A 22,256-nucleotide genomic window follows, 5' to 3' on the forward strand; every position below is an offset into this window, starting at 1 on the left:
GGCACCTTTCCATCACACCCCCTGACCTTCTTCATATTGGCAAAAGATTTGCGGCAGGGAGATCTTGGAAGAGTTCTTGCATTGGGGATACTTTTGGAACTAAGTCCGGTTTCAAGTAACAGTCCACGTTAGGGGGGTTTGGTAGGGAGGGCCGCACAGCATGGGTCCGCAGGGAAATTGGCTGCCTTTTCTTGCAGGAGACGAGGTGTGGGTTTGATTGGGTGTCCCTTCGTTTGGGTGCTGGGTACTGGTTCGTTGGGGTAGGAGGTCAATCTTGATGCCTAATAGATTAAGGACTGAGGGTGAAGAGTTTTAATACGGTGGGAGGTCTGTATGGGACTGAGGGGAGAAGGGATAGTTGGATTTCCAAAGGGGGGAAAGGGGAAGGTATATGGAAGGGGTAGGAAGGGAGAAAAGAGAAAATACATTAGAAAGAAAGGGAGAAGAGAAAAGGAAAAAAGAAAAGAGAAGAAAAGAAAAGAAAAAATAAAAAAGAAAGTAGTGAGAAGAGAGGAGAAAATAGCAAGGGAATGCTAGTTTGCTTGAATGTGTTCGATGAGTAGGGCCTGTAGTTCAAGTCTGTACGTTACAGTTGCTGCTTCGGTGGTCTGATTGGTCACTTGCTTCAATTCCTAAAAGAAGATATAACCTAGAGATAAAGTGTATGTTAAAGAGTTTTCTTGGGACCATCTCGTAGTGCAAGCTGGGTATGGTATCTCGTGTGACTGAGCCCCGAGCTGCCATCTTAGTTTGTCCACCCTTTGTATTCAAGAACGCCTGTGGACAGAAAAGCTGAGAGGTTATTTTAAATATAGTAAGATAAAGGCATTAAAACATAGTTATGGAATGTTTCCATGGGAGTCAGTGATTTCCCATGGTATTCTTTACCTGTGATCCTGCATATGATCTCTAAGGGATTATTATGGGCCTTTGTTGTAGAAGGCTGATTACATACCTGTTCTCTCTATGCTGCTGTTTCTGGTGTTGCTGGTTTCTTTGTGGTATAATGTGTAGTCAAGAGTTTGTGTTGTTCCTTTTTCATGTATTTTGGGCACTGCTCCCGAGTACTTGTTGACCATTACAGTGTTTGGAGTTTCTACCCTGTTAAAACCTGTTATTTGATTGTTGAGTATTAGTTGTGTATAAGATGTATGTTCTAGGTGCTTCAGAATAGTGCTATCATTCTGTGTTTATCTTTTGTCTTCTGACTTCGTTTAACATAACATGTTCTAGGTCCATCTACGTTGCTGCAAAGTCTGTGATTGTATTGTTTCTGACTGCCATGTAGTATTCCATTGTGTATAGATACCACATCTTAATGATCCATTCATCTGTTGTTGGACATCGAGGTTGGTCCCAAGACTTGGCTATTATACTAAGTGCTGCGATAAATAGTGGGGTGCACACGTATTTTGGAATGAATGTCCTTCCAACTTGGGGGGTATATACCTAGAGAGCAATTGCTGGGTCAAATGGCAGCTCAATTCTGAGTTCTTTGAGCACTCTTCAGACTGTTCTCCTTAGGTGTTGAACTAGGGGGTATTCCCACCAGCAGTGGATAAGAGTTCCTTTCATACTGCATCCCCGCCAACAGAGATTGTTCCCATTATTTTTGATGTGAGCCATCCTCACTGGTGTAAGGTGGTATCTCATTGTTGTCTTGATTTGGATCTCCCTGATGATGAGTGAAGGTGAGCATGTTTTTATGTGTTTGTTGGCCATTCATCTGTCTTCCTCAGAGAAGTGTCTATTCATTTCATCTCCCCATTTTTATGGCTTTATTTGGTTTTGGGGGGCTCAGCTTTTTGATTGCTTTGTATGTTCTAGATATCAGCCCTTTATCTGATATGTTGAATGAAAAGATTTTTTCCCATTCTGTTAACTGTCTTCTTGCATTAAGTAAGGTTTCTTTCACCATGCAGAAGCTTTTTAGTTTGATATAGTCCCATTTGTTTATGTTTGATGCTAAAGTTCTTGCCATTGGTGCTCCATTCTCAAAGACCTTTTTGATATATAGGTCTTCGAGTGCTCTGCCTATTTTATTCTCAATAAACTTTATAGATGCGGGTCTGATTTCAAGGTCTTTGATCCATTTTGAGTTGACTTTTGTATAAGGAGTGAGGTGTGGGTCAATTTTTCACTTTCGTACATGTGGTTTTCCAGTTGTACCAACACCATTTGTTGAATAGACTTTCTTTGTTCCATTTCAAGTTCTTGCCTCTTTTATCAAATATTAGTTGGCTGTATATCTGGGGGTTTATGTCTGGGAATTCTGTTCTGACCCACTGGTCTGAGGTCCTGTCTCTATTCCAGTATCATGCTGTTTTGATTACTGTGGCTTTATAGTATAATTTCAAGTTAGGTAAGGAGATGCCACCCAGCTTCTTGTTTTTCAGTATGTGCTTGGCTATCCTGGGTCTTTCGTGGTTTCAGATGAATTTTGTGATTGATTGTTCTAATTCTTTAAAGAATGATGTCTGAATTTGGATAGGGATTGCATTAAATCTATATAGTAATTTGGGTAGGATAGTCATTTTGACTATGTTAATTCTACCTATCCATGAGCATGGGATGTTCTTCCATTTCTTTAGATCCTCTTCAATTTCTTTCTGAAGTGTTTTGAAGTTTCCCTGGTATAGGTCTTTCACTTCCCTTGTAAGGTTGATTCCTAGGTATCTGATATTTTTTGATACTATTTTAAATGGAATTGTATTTTTAATCTCTCTCTCCTCGACTTTGTTGTTTGTATATAGAAACGCTACTGTCTTTTGTGTATTGACTTTGTATTCAGCCACTTTGCTGTATTGGTTAATTTTTTCTAGGAGTTTTACTGTGGACTTTTTAGGGTTTTCGATGTATATCATCATATCGTCTGCAAATAGAGATAGTTTGAGTTCCTCTTTCCCAATTTGGATTCCTTTGATTCCCTTCTCTTGTCAGATTGCTATTGCTAGGACTTCTAAGGTTATATTGAATAAGAGTAGAGAAAGTGGACAGCCTTGCCTAGTTCCTGACCTTAGTGGGAATGCTTCTAGTTTCTTGCATGAAGCTCACTGCATGAAGCTCACCACAAAGAGTGATGAGTGTATTTAGAGAAATAACTATACTGAGAACTATCATAACAATGTGAATGAATTAGGGAAGTGGAAAACCTGTCTAGAGTACGGGGGTGGGGTGGGGAGGAGGGAGATTTGGAACATTGGTGATGGGGGTGTTCTTTACATGACTGAAACACAACCACAATCATGTTTGTAATCAAGATGTTTAAATAAAAATAGTATTAAAAAAAGAATGTCAGGCTAGGGCACTCAATATTCCTCTGAACTGAATCGTCTATTTCATTTTTCTTTCTTTCTTTCTCTTTCTTTCTTTCTTCTTTCTTTCTTTCTTTTGGTTTTTGGGTCACACCCAAACCAAAAACACAAAACCAAAAACCCAGTGTTCAGGGGTTACTCTTGGCTCTATGCTCAGAAATCGTTCTTAGCAGGCTTAGGAGACCATGCAGGGTGCTGGGATTCGAACCACTGTCCTTCTGCATGCAAGGCAAATGCCTTACCTCCATGCTATCTCTTCGGCCCCTGAATAGTCTATTTCTACCAATCATATTTTAGTCTGTGTGTATGTTGGGGAGTAAAAAGGAGAGGGTACTTGTGTCTTAGACCAGTCCAAGTTCACTGTCACATTTCACATTTTAAAAGCAGACACTGCACTTTGGAGTTGAACTGCACTGGGAAAGGGCAAACAGCTTTTAGATCTGAGTTCGGTGATACTCTCCTACTGGATGTCTTCTCTCTGCTTTGAGGAAGAAGGATGAAAACATCTATGTGTGATGGGCTAGATTGAAGCTTACATATCAGCTTTGTGGCAGACATGGCAGCTCTCTCTTTTTCTCTCCCAAATACATACAACAAGAAGAATGAGTATCCATAGGCAGACACCTGAAAAATACTTGTTCATTTGTCTTTTGTCATTCAACTATCTACTCCATTTCTTTTTGTGATGCCAGTACTAAGAGTAAGACGTAGTATTGTGCAGAATTTTTAGAGAGTAACTTCCTCTTGTGGTTCTGACAGCAAGACACACTGGAAAGAAATCTCTCTCTCTCTCTCTCTCTCTCTCTCTCTCTCTCTCTCTCTCTCTCTCTCTCTCCATGCTTCCTTTTCCCCTTGGACCAGCCTCATCAACAGCAGCAAAAGAAGTTGAATTATCAATGTTTGTGCTTTGAGCATCATATTTCTGGGATATCCTTAAGTTCATTGGCTCTGCAGTCTGAGATGTGTGAAATGGGTTGAAATGTTATAATTTGTCTCTCAATCCTCAAATACTTCCCCAACTCACTCTCTGACTTGGTATTTGTTAAAAGGCCGTGAGTGCATTTTCTCTTTCTTATTTGATCTGGACACATTAGCAAATAAAATGTGATCCTTAGTTTGTCTGTGATTGGGAGCATGGAAGTATTATTTCTAGAAGTTACCAATAGAATTTTTCCCAGGGGTCAGAGCAGTAGTGCAGTGGCAGGCCGACCCAGAATGGATCTCGATTCGATCCCCCAGCATCCCATATGGTTCCCCAATCCAGGAGCGATTTCTGAGCGCCTACTCAGGAGTAACCCCTAAGCATCTCCAGGTGTGGCCCCCCCCCCACATTTTTTCCCAGTGGTATTTTAAGATAACTTTTTGAAGATGCTGTTTTATTGTAGTTAAAACACACAATATTGGGGCCGGAGAGATGGCATGGAAGTAAGGTATTTGCTTTGCAGGCAGAAGGACAGTGGTTCAAATTTCAGCATCCCATAAGGTCCTCAAAGCCTGCCAGAAGAGTTTCTGAATGTAGAGCCAGGAGTAACCCCTGAGTGCTGCCAGGTGTGACCCAAAAACAAAAACCAAAAACCAAAAAAAAACACACACAATAAGTGTTTAGGTCAAGGTTACAGATGCCAGTTAAGTAGATGATAATATTCAGAACACTTCTAAAAATGAAATGTCCTTCTTCCAATAAGATAGCAGATCTATGTGTTTGAAGATGGCCATTGAATGGTGACTTTTATAACATATACAATATTTCTGTAATATGGTGAGCTATTAGTTTACAAATGACTGGCTCATGATGATGTAACACTGTGTGTCAGCCAAGAGATCAAATAACTATAATGTAAACAAATTTGACTAATATGATTCAGAGTCTATTTTTATCCATCTTTTAAACTCTCTAATTTGTTGAGCTTCAATATAGTATCAAAGAAGCATCTCGACAATTTCTAAGAGGTGATTATAACATCTTTCTCTTCAAGCTAAAGGTCAGGGAAAAGCTACATGGTCTTTGTATTTTTAACACAAAAAGACACATCATGACAGATTGATTTCAGAAGCAGATAGGAATTTCCTATTGGGTTCTAAGAAGCCTGACATTAAAGAGTTTATAAAACACCTCTATTCTTTATCACTAATTTTTTTGTTTCTTGTTAACATTTTAACACACATGGAAAAAATGTTATATGGGTCAGCTTGTTATTGGAGCTTGTTATTTGTAACCAATTTGTAACTAATTTATAACTTATTTAGTAAATATTTTCAACAGTAATCACCTTCAATTTTAATCTGGTAAACATACTTTGTACACAATATCCCTCTGAAATTCTCAAAAACTTAAGAATAAAGATAAGCAGAAAGACCAAGAGTTAAAAATCATAAAGATAGTAGATTGTCTCCCCAGGAAAATGGAAATGCTTATATTTTGCTTGTGCTGCCCAGTGATTTACCAGGCAAGAGAAATCTTTTGTATTGATTTTGGTGTACATTTTAGAAGTTCTATTTGACTTGCACAAGGACCGAGCCTAAGAATTCAAGCTAAGTATATATTAATGATTCTCAAAGCTTTTCTACAAGATCTTTAATGCTCATTGATATGCCTGTTTACACGCTTGTGTCTTTTCTTCACAGATTTTCTTCAGAGGCTTTGTTTGATTACAGCAGCCTTTTAGGGCTAACATAGGCATATGTTTTCATCTATATATTACTCCCACAAATGAGGGGTTCACACACACACGGTACTACCTCCCCGTTCCTTGATTTGTTTTTTTTTTTTTGAGTTATTTAAAAATCAAGCTGATCAGCCTTATAGAATCATGACAGCTCCCTGTTCGAGAGAGTTCAACACAAAGCAAAAATGCCTTCCATTTATCAGGAAGTTGTCCTGTAGACAAGTGCTCACATAAGAACTTCACCTATCTTTAAAGAAAGTCGCCTAATTATAGAGATCCAGCCAAGCTGTGAATTCACCTCTAAAAATAATTTCTTGCGGTGGCTGCATTAGTTCAGATAAGAGAATCCTTACCCATGTATACGTTCAAGGCTAACAAGGAGGGCCATCTGTAAAGTTAGAGCATTTTCACACTCCTCTCCATTATACAAAACAATAAACCCTCTCCAGCTGATTTCTCTCATTGTGAAATGCAAATTGCCTATAAAAGTCCTCAGGGTGTGAGAAGACACTTATCAAACAGACATTACACGCACATTTCATAGAAACGCCGCCGCCACAGACTCTATTTTAGATGCATCAGGAACTCAAAAACATAGGTGTGAACCTCTGTTCTGCGTAGCCATAATAATTATGGCCTGAAGTAACTATGTTAGCGAAGTTATGTAGATTCCTGCTTCCACTAACTTTACAACCTACTGCTTACCTGCATCCTACCAGAAAAAAAGGAAAATGTTCTGATTCCCCCCCCCCCCCAAAATGGAAAAAGTAAAAGCAAGAAGTGAAAAGCAAGCAAACAAGGTGCTGTGTAAGATGCAAGAGACCCATGTAACTTTCCCAGTCAACTAAGTTTTACAGGTAATATACTCAATATTATAAGCTCTTGGCTTAATTTATTTTACTCTTTGCTTTGATTTGGGTTTGGGGCTACATCCAGAGGTGCTTAATGCTTATTCTTGGCTTTATGTGCATTATCATCTCTCTGGCTCCACTGACTTACTTCTTTCTGTAGATATGCACAGACCTCTGATTAATACACAGAGGTCTGAAGACCAAGATTGTGAATGTCATGGGGTTAATGAACTTGAAGAAGCTACATCTACTTGCATCCAGAAAGGAAAAAAAATAAAAAGAATAACATTTTACAGAAAAAGGGCTCTGACCTCAGTTTACACAGGGAAAGGCAAATGTTTGCTAAAGTGTTAACATTCACTTCCAATGGAAAAGCCAATGAGAACAGTAGTTTGAGCTAAAACGGGCTGAGATTAATCTATAAGAGAACTTGAAGACCAATAACTTAACATGGGACTCTTTTAAATAGTTTCAAGGATGTCTAGTTTTTTGAAATGTCTAAAATGAGTCAATGTAGAAGGGTCTTCCAGGCAGTGTTTAGGAGGCCAAAGGAGGGTTCTGTTGGTGATTTTCAGCCAGTGGTGCCTATGGGTTAATGTGTTGCTTGGACCCTCTAGTTCTTGGGATTTTTATTATTATTACTCTAGGGATTAGCCAACTTTGGTGTTTGGTAGCCTCCAGTGTTGTAAACAGGTGAATAGAAGACCAGATAGTTCAAGAGATCAAACCATAGTTAACCATGCAACACACATTTAAGTATTGCAGGCAACAAAATAAACATTGATATTATTTATAACAAATACATGACTGAATGTCTTAAAACAAATACATAACTATCTCAAAGAGTAGATATGCTTTATAAGCATAAACTGAAAAGAAAAGGTCTCCTTTGGGCAAAACATTTTACTTTTTTCTATAGGAAATATGCATAATTATATCTCATAATGAGCTTCATCTGCTTTCAAAGCATCATTTTGAATATTTGAATGTTCCTACTAGAGAAATAGATTTTTTAAAAACCTTACCCTGTAATTCTAGCCCTTTGTTCTACCAGAGAAATAATTATGAACCAATCATTTTTAAGGCATCATAAATAATTTCACATTACTGTTAAGTTAATTAATATAATGATAAAAGCCAAATGCATCAAAATGAAGCTTATTTTGCAAACATACAAAATGTTCTGCCTCATTGTCCCACTGCCAAGATTAAATGACATTCTACTAGCAACTTTTTCAAAGTTGACTCCAAATTTCCTCTTTTTGTAAAGGTGACCAGAAGTCACACAAGAATGTCAGTGGTTGCACAAAATTATTAACCACTGCAAGTGGTAGGGACCTTTCTGGCTACCTAGAGAATACACAAATGACTGATAGCAATCCCAAAATAGAGGACTCTTCGATGTATGTTAGGAATAATAGCATAGTTAAGTCATTCTTACATGTGTTCCTTTATGTATCCTCTCTGCAACAAGTAGTGGCAGTTTTAAGTCACTCATCTAACAATATAGAAATTTAAAATATAGAAATTTCTTATTTCTAAATAAGAAAATCAGAACAAAGGTAAAGAAAGACTCAACCCCACCCCACCCCACCAGGCTTTCTAAACATCTGCAAATCAATTTAATCCTTTAGAATATGGAATTGGAATGCTCTTTTACCTAGCCTGGTTGAAATTGCACCAATCCATTTGACCTCATAGTTGAAACCTCTGGGCATATCCATGTTTTAGCATCTACCCAACTGTAAGGTTCTTGTAGAGAGAAATGTTCAGTTGGAACAATAGACCTGAGAGGACATCTCACCGCTGAGTGCCTGGCTCCTCATCCTCCTCAGGGGAGAGTGATTCTGCATGTAAATCCCAGACCCTATCTCCCCACTCTCACTCTGAAAGAGGACTGTCTCTTTGTTGCTGAGTGTCTCACTAAGGGTTTCTGATCCTTGACCAGGGAAGTACATGACCCAGGAACTATTAGAGGCATCTGTGTTTCTTTCTTCCATTTCCTCAATCCATTTGTTTAGTATCACCAACATATTAATCAATATTATAATTAGTATGTTATAATCATAATAACCAAGGACCCTTGGCTGTTTCTGTTGTTGCCAATCCTGAGACATGTCAGAACATTCACACTGGTAAAATTGATCCTCTTTTTAGATATCAGTGTCATGATGGTTTCTCTGCCTCTCTCTCCTCTTCTATCAATATAAGAAGGAAGAAGAGGAGGTGAAAAAGGAGAGGAGAAAGAGGAGGAGATGATGGAAGAGGAAAGAGAAAAGAGGAGGAGGAGTGGAAGAAGAAGAAGAAGAAGAAGAAAAGAAGAAGAAGAAGAAGAAGAAGAAGAAGAAGAAAAGAAGAAGAAAAGAAGGAGGAGGTAGAGAAGGAGGAAAAAGGATGAGTGGAGGAGGAGAAGAGGAAGAGGAAGAGGGAAGAAGGAGAATAGAAGGAGGAGAAAGAAAGAATGAACGAAAGAAGGAAAGTGAAAGAAAAAAGGAAGAAAAAAGAATGAAAAGAAAAAAGGAAAAAAGGAAAAAAAAAGAAAAGAAAGGAAAGAATGGGAATAAAGAAGGAAGAAGAGGTTGAGTGAGAAGTAGTGGATGGAGTGAGATGGAGAATGACCCCGGACCCCATTCCTTAGATTATTAAAAAGGAAACTGTGACAGGTATTACTATAGAAAGAAATCTTTTGTTCCCTCTCCTGAAAATTTGAAAATAATGACATAACTAGCTGACAAAAGTGGGAGGGGATAGAATTTTTTGAGTGCTAGAGTACCATGCTTCCTTCATGTGAAGCAATAGATTCATTTCCATCCTCTGAAACTGAAACCTGTTATGAAATATGGCTCCAACATTTTCCTGTTTATTGTATCTGTTTCTTTAGAGAAATCATAGGAAATAATAGTGTTTGTGGACATGTATGTGTCTGCATAGGTAATGTACACAGACATATATACAGGTAAGCATTCTCAGTGATATATGTACTATTCTACTTGAACATAGATGTATACATATATGTACAATAATTTTCATCTGATATTATGATTATTTCTAAAGTACGGGCTTTTGGAGTAGTTTCCTTTTTTACATTTTTTTGTGTTTGGAAATATGACTGAAATTACTAAAAGATGCCAAAGGGATTTTGTTTCAGAAACAATAAAACAACTAAAAAAAAACATCAAAATTTAGACAAAAGCCTTAAGAGTTTTTTTTCTATGTTTTTTGTGCTGTGGGAAATTTAGAGTTATTTTCCTAAACCTGAATATCAGGTAACATATAAGTATATAACCGGCGCTCTAGCTCCCATTTTAATTTTTTTTGAAGCTTCAAAATTATAAAATTTGCCAGGGAAAATTTTCAAACAACCACTATTTTCTCAGACATGGGAACATACACAAAAAGGAGGCTGATTCTGAGCTGTCAAAACAAGCTACTGAAATTAGTTTTTCATGTTTTGATTCTTTCTTCTATTATAATTCCCCTGCCTCCTTATTTCCTGGTGTTTGAGTAACACTTGGTAAACATCTCTACTATTATCCTGACTTTCAACCTCTCCAGTTGGTTCTCCCATAACTTCCCTTACTACAGCATTTTTTACATTGGTTCCCCCAACCCACTTTTTTTTTGGTTTTGGTTCTTGAGCCACACCTGGTGGTGTTCAGAGGTTACTCCTGGTTTCTGGACTCAAGGGCTCATATTGTATGCTGGGGATCAAGTACAGGTTGGCCACATGAAGGACAAATGCCCTACTATTGTGCTATCTCTTAGGCATCTTCTTGTTCCTTTTAATGGTTGAATATTTCTCACCAGTTACTCTCTCCAGCTAAGTACTAATTTTCTTTCCAACGTTGGATCTTCCTAAAACCTTCCAATACTCATGAAGGTACCAGTGATTGCTACAAATTAACTCTTTTGGTGCTGATATGTTAACCCTTTATTTTATTCCCTCTTGAAAAGAATGAAAACACATTCCTCAGATACAAGCTTCAAAATGATTGACCATTAAAATATGTATATTCTAAGCAGAAATATTTTATATATTGGGAAAAATAAAAGAATTTTGAGTCATTAAGGCTTTATAGAGAATATTTCAGCTATGGCTTCTTCAAACAATCTTCATAGAACATAAATCTGATGTAAAAATATTTGAAATGATGAAATTAAAACTGATATAGTGGAATATCAGATTAACAGGGTCTTCCTTTGCCACCCTTCTTTCCTTCCTTCTTTCCTTTCTTTCTCCCTTTCTTCCTTCCTTTTCTCCTCCCTCCCTTCCTCTCTCCCTCCTTCCTTACTCCTACCCTCTCTTCCTCCCTCCTTCCTTTCCTCCCTTTCTCGCTCCCTTCCTCCCTTCCTTCCTTTTTTCTTGCTTCCTTTTTTCCTTTTTTCCTTCCTTCCTTCCTTCCCCCTTCCTTCCTTATTTTTTCTTTCTTTACCATCATCAATATCATTTCCCCATCCCTTGTATTAACTTATCATTATTTATACCTTAATTACATGCTGTCATTCTTCTTAGTGACATCACAAGGTACATACACTTGATTTTTTTAAGTCAAACAGAAATGATTACTTGGAATTCTAGAATCATGGGATATTGTAGAAAAGCCTGCGATTAAACAGGTAGACTCACTGGGTCTTTTGAGATAGAAGCTGGCAACTTCAATACAGCTGAAAGAGGATGAAAGACACTAACCAGCATCTCTTTCTCCATGACAACTGCATCCTCAACCAGTAAACATACTATGTGGTGGCTCCTCCCAGGAGCCTGGTATGTGCTCCTCTCATAAGAACATCTCATTGTCTGACAGCCTCATATGGCCTCCATAATGTCCCTGTATCCAAGTACACTGCTATTCTAAAGTTCCTCCAAAAGAAAGTACTTATGAGATCTTCTGGTCACAAGGTCTACTGAACTCTTTGGTCTAGGAAATGCCCATATGAATTCTAGCAGAAGCACCTGTGTTAGATAAATAGAAGCTCATGACTGAGTTCAGCAACACAAAAAAATGTTTACCCAGTGATATTTTTGAAGATGACCATAAGAGCTAGAGAGAGATAGTACAGGAGGTAAAACAGTTGCGATGAATTTGGTCCCCAGTCCTACGTTGTTCCTCAAAGCACCACTATAGCTAACTCCTGAGCACACAACTAGGAATAGGCCCCTGAGTTGGGGCTATCCACCATCACCACACACCACATACCACACACACACATACACACACACACACATACACACACACACACACACACACACAAAGGAGATCAGAAAAAATTTTCACAAATTCTACGAAAGCTCAACTTTCCTTATCACAATATTGTCAAAATGGCATGTGGTAACTTCTGGGTTTTCTTGCTAAGGGCCTCCATAGCTATAAAGCATATGTGATTGTGATTTTAGAATTACAATTTTTGACCCATGTCTAGACCTTGGTAGCCATAGGTGAGGGCTGGGTCAGTGAGCATGCAGTGACCTCCAGTGCTACCCGACAAATCATTTCTGCTCACAGACTCACTTGTCTCACGAGAAGATGGAGTGATAATGACTTTCTGGATTGGAGGAAGAAAGAAGATAAGAACATCTAAAAGATATTTGTTTTGTTTTGGTTTTGTTTTGGGACCTACCCAGAGGCACTCAGGAGATACTTCTGGCTCTGTGTTCAGACATTACTCCTGGCAGGTTTGGAGGACCCTGTGGGATTCTGGGATCAGACCTGGGTTGGCCATGTGCAAGGTAAATGCCCTCCCAACTGTGCTATTTCTCTTGCCCCTAAAAGTATTTTTGTTGTCACGATTTGTTGACTCTAATATATTCCTATTCTACATGAGGAAAGGCACGTTAACTGATCTAAAAACAATAATTGAAAAGAAAAGAAATAGATATACCACTTAGGAAAAAGAGGTCTTGCTAGACAGCAAGGCATTTGTTTTATAGAATTTATAGGACATGGTGGATCAGGTGTTTTCCACTGCCATCTTGGTTCCTATTTCTCTGATGCCTTCCTTTTGGGTCCTAATGATGATTTTCCCCTAAAACAATTTCCCTCATATTTAAAATAGTGACCCCAGAACCAGTGTGTTGTCTTCAAGGGGTTTTGGCAAGATCTGGTGCTCTGGTCTAAAAGGAGAGTGGTTTTCTGTGAGAGGACTGAATGAGCATCATGAGTACCAGCCAGGAATGCAAGACAGCAGTCTAGTAGACTGGTCCAGGAAGGTTGCCCTTTTCAAGCATCCTGGCATGCACTTCCCTCAGATATCTAAGAATAGGTGATGTAGTGCTCCCAAATGACAGTATGGTAAACCCATTTTCCAAAGAACCAATATTGGCCACCCAATTGCAAAAGGGCAGTGGTGGGTTGCCCTACACAGGGCCCCACTAATATTTCCATGGGTGCCCCAGCCACAGGACTGGACACCCGCCCCCCCCAACCCTTAAATTCTTCTGCTCTCTGGTCTCCCTTTTGTTCCTATGCCACGTCCCCCAACCATGCTTGACAATGAGCGATGCTCCTCCTGCCTGCTCTTTCACACCCTATGGGTGACCTCTAACTTTTCTGGCGTCACCTTTGACCTGGCAGCTGACAGTTTGATTTATGGTCCGGTGTTATGATTTATGACTATCTCCTCAGAATAATTAACAGACAACAGGTGGCGGCATAATAATTTTGATTACCCAGCGGTTCCTGAAACCTTCACAAAGGTGACGTCATTTTCTGAATGAGGGGAGGCCCACAATTAGACGTGAAACAAAGCCTGGGCTTTCAAGCTCCCATTCTCGAGGCCTTTTGTCCAATACACAGAAGACTTGTTTAGGGAGCCGGCGGTCCCTCTGGATTCCCCAGGGAGGTGGTGGTGTAGGAGGTTGGCAGGGGGTGGGAGGGAACAGGAGCGTCTATCCTGTGAACAGAAAAAGACACTTTCAGTTCCCGGAAGGCTGGAAGCAATCGCTTTTCTTGATGGAACTCTTGATTAATTGAGTTATGTCAGACTGGCTCACTGCGTCATCTTTCAGCATCCTATTTTTGACAATGGCCATCGCCCAGGGAAGAATGGGGAGATCAAAGGAAGTTTGGGAACGCACTGGGTGTGTGTGTGTGAGGCGTGGCAGCCCGATTAGTCCAACTGATAGCGCTTCCATCTATTTCTTCCTAAAGTGGGCAGGCAAAAGTACCCCCCTCTCTCTTTCTCTCTCTCCCCTCCCTCTCTTTCTCTCTCTCCTCTCTATTTCTCTCTTGATAAAGCTTATTTTTATTTTAAATGAGGAATCTATATTCATTTACCCACTCTGTCTTGAACCTTGTGGGAAAAATCCCTTCTCTTCTCCTTCCATTTATAATGGTTTATCATTTTTAATTGCTGGGGCAGCTGGTATTCCCAGAAATTGTTCTGTATTTCCAATAGATCCTGCAGTATATTTAAGTAAGCACCTGCTTTTGAGATTGCCTTGTTTATTTACTTACTAAATAAAATATAATACTAAATACGAGTACTGGAGCAATAGCACAATGGGTAGGTAGGGAGTTTGCATTGCATGTGGCCAACCCAGGTTCAATCCTCAGCATCCCGTATGGGCTCCCAGGATTCCCAGGATTAATCCCTAAGCACAGATCCAGGAGTAACCCCTGAGCATCACTGGGTGTGGCCCTCCAACATATAATACTAAGTAAAACCAAGTAGGGAAAACATTCCCTATCGCTCCCCCATTTAATCTTGAAGCATTCTGAAGTGTTATTAATAAAATTCTGGTGTCGTTCTACACAACCACAGGCTAGGGATCTGGTGAAATTTTTTGGATTTGCTTTTGGACCATACCCAGCAGTGCTCAGGGCTCACTAATGGCTCTACACTCAGGGATCATTCCTGGAGGTGCTCTAGGGATCATATGGGATGTCAGGGATCAAACCCAGGTCAGGTGAGTGCAAGACAAGTACCCTCCCCATTGTACTTTTGCTCCAGCCTGCATAAATAAAATTTCAAACAGTACCCCAACAATGATCCTGCGGGCTTATCATTTTAGTTGAATTTTTAATATAGAACAGAATTTCTGCACTCTTACTGAATATCGCAGTTCATAACAGCTTGGCACACATTACATAAGATCCTTCCTGTAACATTAAAATGTCAAAATAGCTAATGAAGGGGTATTAGACAACTAATACAGGGTATAGGCACTTGCCTTGCCACTCATCTGATCCCTGAGCTCTACCAGGATCACCCCTGAGCCCAGAGCCTTGAGCACCAATGGGTGTGGCCTCAAACTTCAATAACAGTAATAATGATAAAGGAACTGATTTTTTTTATTTTTGGGCTACACCCAGTGATGCTCAGGGGTTACTCCTAGATATGCACTCAGAAATCACTCCTATCCTGGAGGGACCATATGGGATGCCAGGGGATCATGGTCCATCCTAGGCTAGCTCAGGCAAGATAGATGCCTTATCGCTTGCGCCACTACTCTGGCCCCTGTTTGTTAATTAATTAATTTATTTACTTATTTATTTTTAAAGAAAAAGCTGATGGAGAGTCGGTTGACTAGGAAGAAGGTTTTCTCAGAATATTTAAAATGTTTAGAGGCAGATCAGACCAGCCTGAGTCTATAAGGAATAAGGAGGGAGACAAATAGCTCAAAGGGCTGAGTGTGTGCATGCTTTGTAGTCACAAGGGAGGGAGGCCTTGGATTCGATCCCAGCACCATGGGATCTCTGAGCATAGATAGGAGAGACCCCACCCCCAAGCAAAGAGCTTGGAGTAACCTCCCTGCCAAAGAAAAAAAGGGAAAGGGGAAGGGAAAGGACAAGAAGGAAACAGAACCCCTAGGCCTACAAACAACTTGAGTCCATGAAGTCCAGCCTCTTCCGGTAAAGATGAGCCATGTAAATTTCCCTCCCATGTAAATTGCTCCATCCTGAAAGCTGGTTTCTCCTTTTTTCCTCTGCCCTTTGGGGAGAAGAGTTTTACTTTGAAAACATGATGCATGTGCGAATCATGAGGTGATGGCGCCACTTTGTTTCCCCATCAATTTTTAAATTAATTATCTGGAAGCAAGAAGCGGTTAATTTTGGCCATAGACTTTTTGATTAGGAGCTTTGACCTCTTTTGCCTCTTGGTCCCTCCTATACAATCCCCCCTCCTGACACGCAGGCTAACCCTTGACACCTGATTCCACACAAAGTCACAGCCAGGGCACCCCCAATCCCCCACCCCTGCCGATCTTCCACATTCAGCAATCCCTTTGTTACTACACTCATCCCTATTTCTCTCAGAAAGATTTTTTCCCCCTCTGCAATCACCTCCCTTCTGCATTCGGGAGTGCAGAGTAAATGGGTGGACTTACTGGGGAAAATGGTAAGAAGCCCCCCATTCCCACCCCACCCCCAAACCACTCTCTCTCTCTCTCTCTCTCTCTCTCTCTCTCTCTCTCTCTCTTTCTTTTTTGCCATTACTCCTGTTTTACAAACTTTACACTATAGCTTCGGCCCATATGTTTGTACAGCACACAAGGTTTCTTTAGAAAGCGCGGATGCTAATTATAAATTTAATTTGCATTTTAATTAGAATGGTAGCAAATTAAAAGTGTGGCAGCTGGAGATTTTGAACGCTTTACAGAGATTCAGTGTCAGTATCCCCCTGGTTTGTGGCTTGATTTTTTAAAAAACACTTTTCACGAAACAGCCTTTTCCCCTTTCTCCCTCACTATCTTTGTCTTCACACAGACACCTTGCTTGGGCCACTCCTGCCTCCCTCTGCCTCTCCTTCCCTTCCTTTGTATATATTTCCCCCTTCCTCCGTTAGTTCCTTCTCCCACCCCTGCCAGTGCCAAGAATCCAGTGGTGAATTCTTTTGGGGGATAGGTGAAGGAGGGTGAATAAGCTGGCATATACAGATGGGGCACCAGCGGCTAGTACCCAGATGGGTGGCATGGTGGCTCTTTGCAGGTTTCTGAAAACCCAGCTCCCAAGTCTGTTTTCTAGGTAAGAATCTTCTAGTTCCTTTCCTTGAATGATGGGGTGGGGGTGGGGGGAGAAGGGGGTAGCAGAAAGACAAGATGAAGGTCAGTCAGCAGCTATTGATTCCCTTTGCGTTTCCATTGAGCCCATTTGAGTCTTGTCTTCAAATGACTTGTTGCCTTAATGGTAAAATATTCATCCTTTGTGATGTCTGTGGAAGAAAAGGCATTGTTTAGGGTACAAACTTTGGGCAGAATAAGTCCCCCCTCCACCACCCATTTCCATCTCCCCTCTGCTATCAGTCTGGGAAGATTTGAAAGAGCCCGGCCCTGCCTCCACTCTTAGCTCTTCAACCATGGCCTGTCTGTCACTTGGAAGGCAAATGTGGATGCCCTAAGCACTGAGTCATTGGGCCCACTGAGTCACTGCTGCTCTCCCACTATCTCGTCTCCATGGTCATTTTCTCTCCTTCTGTCAACTTCCCCCGTGGTGTCCTTGCGCCATCATTTTCAGTAATTGATTGACAGCTCGGTGAGGTCCGAATAACCTCTCTCTGGCTCTCATGTCTGTTTTTAAATAAGTACTTGTATGCCCAATGACCTTGCCTCATCAGCGCTCAGAAAATGAGCATGCAGATAGGGAAAAAGGGGGCTGCTTAGCAAAAGAAGCCAGAGATCTCATTTCTGGCACAAGGCCCCTGATGCCTGCACTGCGGGTGACAGTGAAAATTTGCATCATCATCATCATCATCATCATCATCATAATGTCTTGGAGAATCTAAAAATAAAATTAACAGGCACCTCCCTCTCTGCATTGCAGGGTGGACCGGCCGCTGCCCATCACTTCTTCTGTTCGCTAGAGAAAGAGGGGTGCAAGGTTCAGGCTCACAATGGGGGTAGAGGGGGTTCTCTCCCATAATGCACAACACAGGGGCCTCATTAACTGTTGAAAATAAGCACCTGGTAGACACTGAATCTTAGTTCTACTGAATTATGGGGATGTGTGTGTGCGAGAGAGAGAGAGAGAGAGAGAGAGAGAGAGAGAGAGAGAGAGAGAGAGAGAGAGAGAGAGAGAGAGAGAGAGAGGACCTTTTGTCCCCTGTATGTTTTTGATTTGGAGGTAGACTGACAAGACCAATCTTTAAAGCTTACTGTAGACACAGTGGTAGCTCACTGGGTTAGGGTGTATGTTATGCTTGGTGTGTGTGTGTGTGTGTGTGTGGTGTGTGTGTGTTAGTTTTGAACCCTAGCATCCTAATCCTGCCATGAATGGCCCCTGAATGCAGAACCAGAAGCAGTAGCCCCTAAGCACTGTGGGGTGTGGCTTCCAGATCAAGAAATGAGAATAGAGAAATGGAACCTATCATTGCCATCCAATCAAGTGTCATTCGACACTGCTCATCTGCTGAGCCAAGGGGAAAGGTAACTGAACAGCATCAAGTTCCTGCACTTTGTTAAACATTAAAAGAAGATATAGAAAGGAAAAGTGAATTAGTGAAAGAGAGGTAGAGAAAGAGAGAGAGATAAAGAGAGAGAGAGAGCTTAGTAAATTGGAGTGAAGGAGAGGAGAGAGGCCGGAGTCCTATTCCTCAAATGCTGGGAGTGACTCCTGAGCACCAAACTAGAAGTAGGCTCTAGGTATGGTCCCAAATCTAACCTCCCTAAAAGAAATAAAGTCACTCAATATTTAATATGAGTCAAACATTTTGGCCTATTTTTAAAGTGCTGATTATTGTATAATTAAAATACTAAATCAGGGGCCACAGTGGTAGCACACTGGTAGGGTGTTTGCCTTGCATGTGGCTGACCCAAGACAAACACAGGTTCAATGCCCGGCATCCCATATGTTCCTCTAAGCCAGGGACGATTTCTGAGAGCAGAGCCAGGAGTAACACCTAAGTACCTCCAAGTGTGGCCCAAAACAATAACAACAAAACAAACAAATAAAAAACCCTAAATCAATAGCTATATAGTATGAACGAGACTAGATTGGAAAGTTAGCATTGAAGAAGACATCACATTAATCAAAATACAAGAAATTATACATGTTCCTCACCTCGACAAATGGTCAGATTCATCCTTTCATTCCAAATGTTTTATAGCTGCTACTCTAAGGCAATATTTTAGCAGATTTGACACTATTTTAACGGAACTTAGTTTTGACTTCAAGGACCTTGAACTTCTCTTAAAAATTTTAAGACTCAAGGATAAAAAATCAAAGTGGAACTTTCTTCAAGAGGAAATATTCTGGAAACACCATCCATAAACTACACTGGAAAACTGGAGAAAGATAATCACCCAAGTGATGGTCATACTCATCTTATAGACTTGATAATGACTCTTTCTAAAATCAAAAGGACATTTGAATTCCAAGAGAGTTTAGAAAGAGGTGTTGGCATTGCCCTTCCTTGAAGCAGTGGAAAGAATTGATTATGTGCATCCCAAAATTACTTTTTAATGGTGACCAAGCTGTCTGAGATGTTTGTGGTATGTTGACTTAATCTCAATATAAAGAATGACCTTAATATTAAGCCTGTTGACTTAATTATGGTGGAAAGAATGATTCTGCCTCTTACTTATATGAATTTGATTCAAGCCAGATTTTTCTCTTGCATTTGCATTTCTCATTTTGGGAGGGGGGCGGAGAGAATCCAATCTCAGACTCTAAAAAGGCAGGAATATCGGAGTGACATTTTAATGGTAATAGGCATATCATGATTAAAAGGCGCTTGTTAAAAATTAGTGCGTGATAGGAAACAAACCATAGGCCCTACTTCTACTCATTAACACAAATGGCAAAATAAAGTTGGCAAAATAAAAGTTCTGCTTTCTCTACACCCATACATTCAAGTATTTTCCTTTCCTCGAGTGATCGTGTACCCTCCCGTGGCCCAAATTGTATGTGTCAATTTCTTGACTTTCACAGGAGATGCAATGTTTGTGGCATTTGGCAATGGAGCAGGACAGTGTTCTAAGATAAATCTTTTTCATGGCCACTTTGGAAAGGTTTAGTTTTTCTTCCTGTAAATTTTTTTTTTTTTGCAGCTGTACAAAACACTTTCATTAACCCAAGAATGGATTATTTGGAGTACTAATTAATTGATTCTTCAAAATGCCAATTGACATATTCCCAGGGAAAGCCTGATCTAAGCAACTATGTTAATCAAGCTATTGTACTTAGGGTTCTGTCTGAATATCAGACCATCTGAATTGAGGAGAATTCGTCTTTGCTCGTCTGGCCCTCTCGTGGGCAGCTAATTAATATGAGCAGAATATGACAGTTGTACTTATACATTCACGATCCTGCCTGACAATAACTCTATAAAATTACATTTCAGCTAAAGAATGGAAACAGTGTTAAATACCATTATTTGGCTTCCTTTGATGTCTCCGAGTCATTATGAAAGCAATTACAGCAGTTTCTCTGTCTGTATGTCTACGGGGTATTTATTATCTGTATCTCTCTGAATTCTTTGCCAGGTGGAGAAGATATGGCATATTAAAGAGCAGGGAATTCAGCTACAATTATCAGGATGGGGAACAGAACAAGGAACCAAATCAGAGTTTTGCAGCTGATGCTGGCAGAAAACAGTAATTTAATATTAAAGTTTGGTGATCTGGGCAGGAGGGGAGAAGTGGTGGGGGGAACCCGAGAAGGATAAAAAAAAATAAAAAATGAGCCTTTTAATTTAAGTAAAAAAAAATACAAAACTAAAAAAAACAAAATGATCCAGGTTCACAATGGTCATGAATCCAGAGCAAAATTAATTAAAATCAATCAAGATGGGAAAACACAAAAACAAAGGAAAAGAGGAAAATAGCATAAAAGGAGAAAAAATGGAAGCACCCTTTGCTTCTTAATTATAAAGGATTCGTTTTTTCTCCTAGGCCTCTTAGGAACCAACTGGCCCAGTCCACAGAAATATATTTTTTTCCTCCAGCCATCCCCTAAACAAGTTCGGAGTTGTTTCTTGGAGATTTTTATTTTCATGCCTGGAGTGACAAACTTGTTTAGGGGCTTGTCCCCTCCACAATGGTCACATACAGAACCACTTGGGCTGCCCTGGGTAGCAGCTGAGCACTGGCCCCTCTCTCAAGCCTGTCTCCCCACTTCAAAGGAGACTTTTGATTGACAAGCCAGGACTAGCTGGGGACTGCCCGGGGAGGGGCTTTTCTCTGGGGTCGCTTCTGAAGAAGGGCTCCAGATGATTCGATTCAGGCTGCATTGATTGTCTGCCCCCTGCGTGCTCAGCCTGCTGTGAAGGAGAGGAGGAATGAGCAATGAAAGGGGGTCAGAGGCTGAAATTTCTGCCTGCAGGGGATGAGGGACAGGCAGGACAGAGAGACAGAGAGAATCCTTCGTTCTCTTTGGGATGGGGGGAGTTGGGGACACACCCGTCGCGATGCTCAGAGCTACTCCCACTCTGCACTCAGGAATCACTTCTGGCAGGCTCAGGGGATCCTAGGGGATGCCGGGAATCGAACCTGGGTCAACCGTGTGCAAGGCAAGCACCCTATCTGCTGTGCTCTCGCTCTGGCCCCAGAACCCCTCATTCTTGAGTCAGGAATTGGGGAGGATGACCATCTCAGGGAGCTACAGAAGCCCCAACTGCAGTGTCCAAAGTTTACACTCTTTTTCCAAGCGCATGCAGGGGAGTGGAGAGTCTAAATGTCATGATCCCAGGTCATCTGGCTTGCAAGTCTTTCTTGCTTTGCAGACTCACTTCTAAGTGCTTACTTAGACGTTAAGACAGCATGTAGTTGGAAGGCATTGTAGACTGGAGGATAGCAGATGGAAAGGGACTCCAGGGAAGAAAGGGAATTCCAGACTTGTCTACCTTATGAAATACTTAAGACAGAAAAATAAGCTTATGAGCTGGAGAGCTAGTAGCAGGATTAAAGTGCTTCCCTGGCATGTGGTCAAACAGGATTCAATCCCTGACACTACATGATCCCTTGGGCAGCACCTGGAGTGACCCCTAAGCACAGAAACATCCCCTAAGCAATGTCAACAATGTCAACAAATGTCTTCCCCTTCAAAAAACAAAAGTAACACAAAATAAAAAAAATAACCTACTATGTGAAGAAGATGAAGAGAAAGCCTTGTAAATGGGAAAACAGGGCTTAGAGATCTGCATTCATAACAATGCTGGTTTAGGAGGAATAAAGAGAAGCAGAGGTAAGGGAATCAAAGCTAACATCTTCAAGGGACTTGGCAGACTAGTGGACTTGAATGAAAAGTGGCTGTGTTTGACACACTCTGTCCTGAAAAGCTTTGTCCACCCTTTTGTGAAGTTCCAGAGAGAAGTGGGCACTTGGATAGACAGGAGGGACAGGATGTTTCCCAACTGGGATGCCCTTCCAACAAATACACAGTTTTTGCACCACTGTATGCAAATATAAGATGTTTCAGTGATTCCAGGGCTGAACTGGATCAGGGGTTGGAGCACACTTGACAGAGTAATCCACAAAGTGAGAGGTGGAA

The sequence above is a fragment of the Suncus etruscus genome, chromosome 11, assembly GCF_024139225.1.
Source record: "Suncus etruscus isolate mSunEtr1 chromosome 11, mSunEtr1.pri.cur, whole genome shotgun sequence".
In the NCBI taxonomy this organism is placed as follows: domain Eukaryota; kingdom Metazoa; phylum Chordata; class Mammalia; order Eulipotyphla; family Soricidae; genus Suncus; species Suncus etruscus.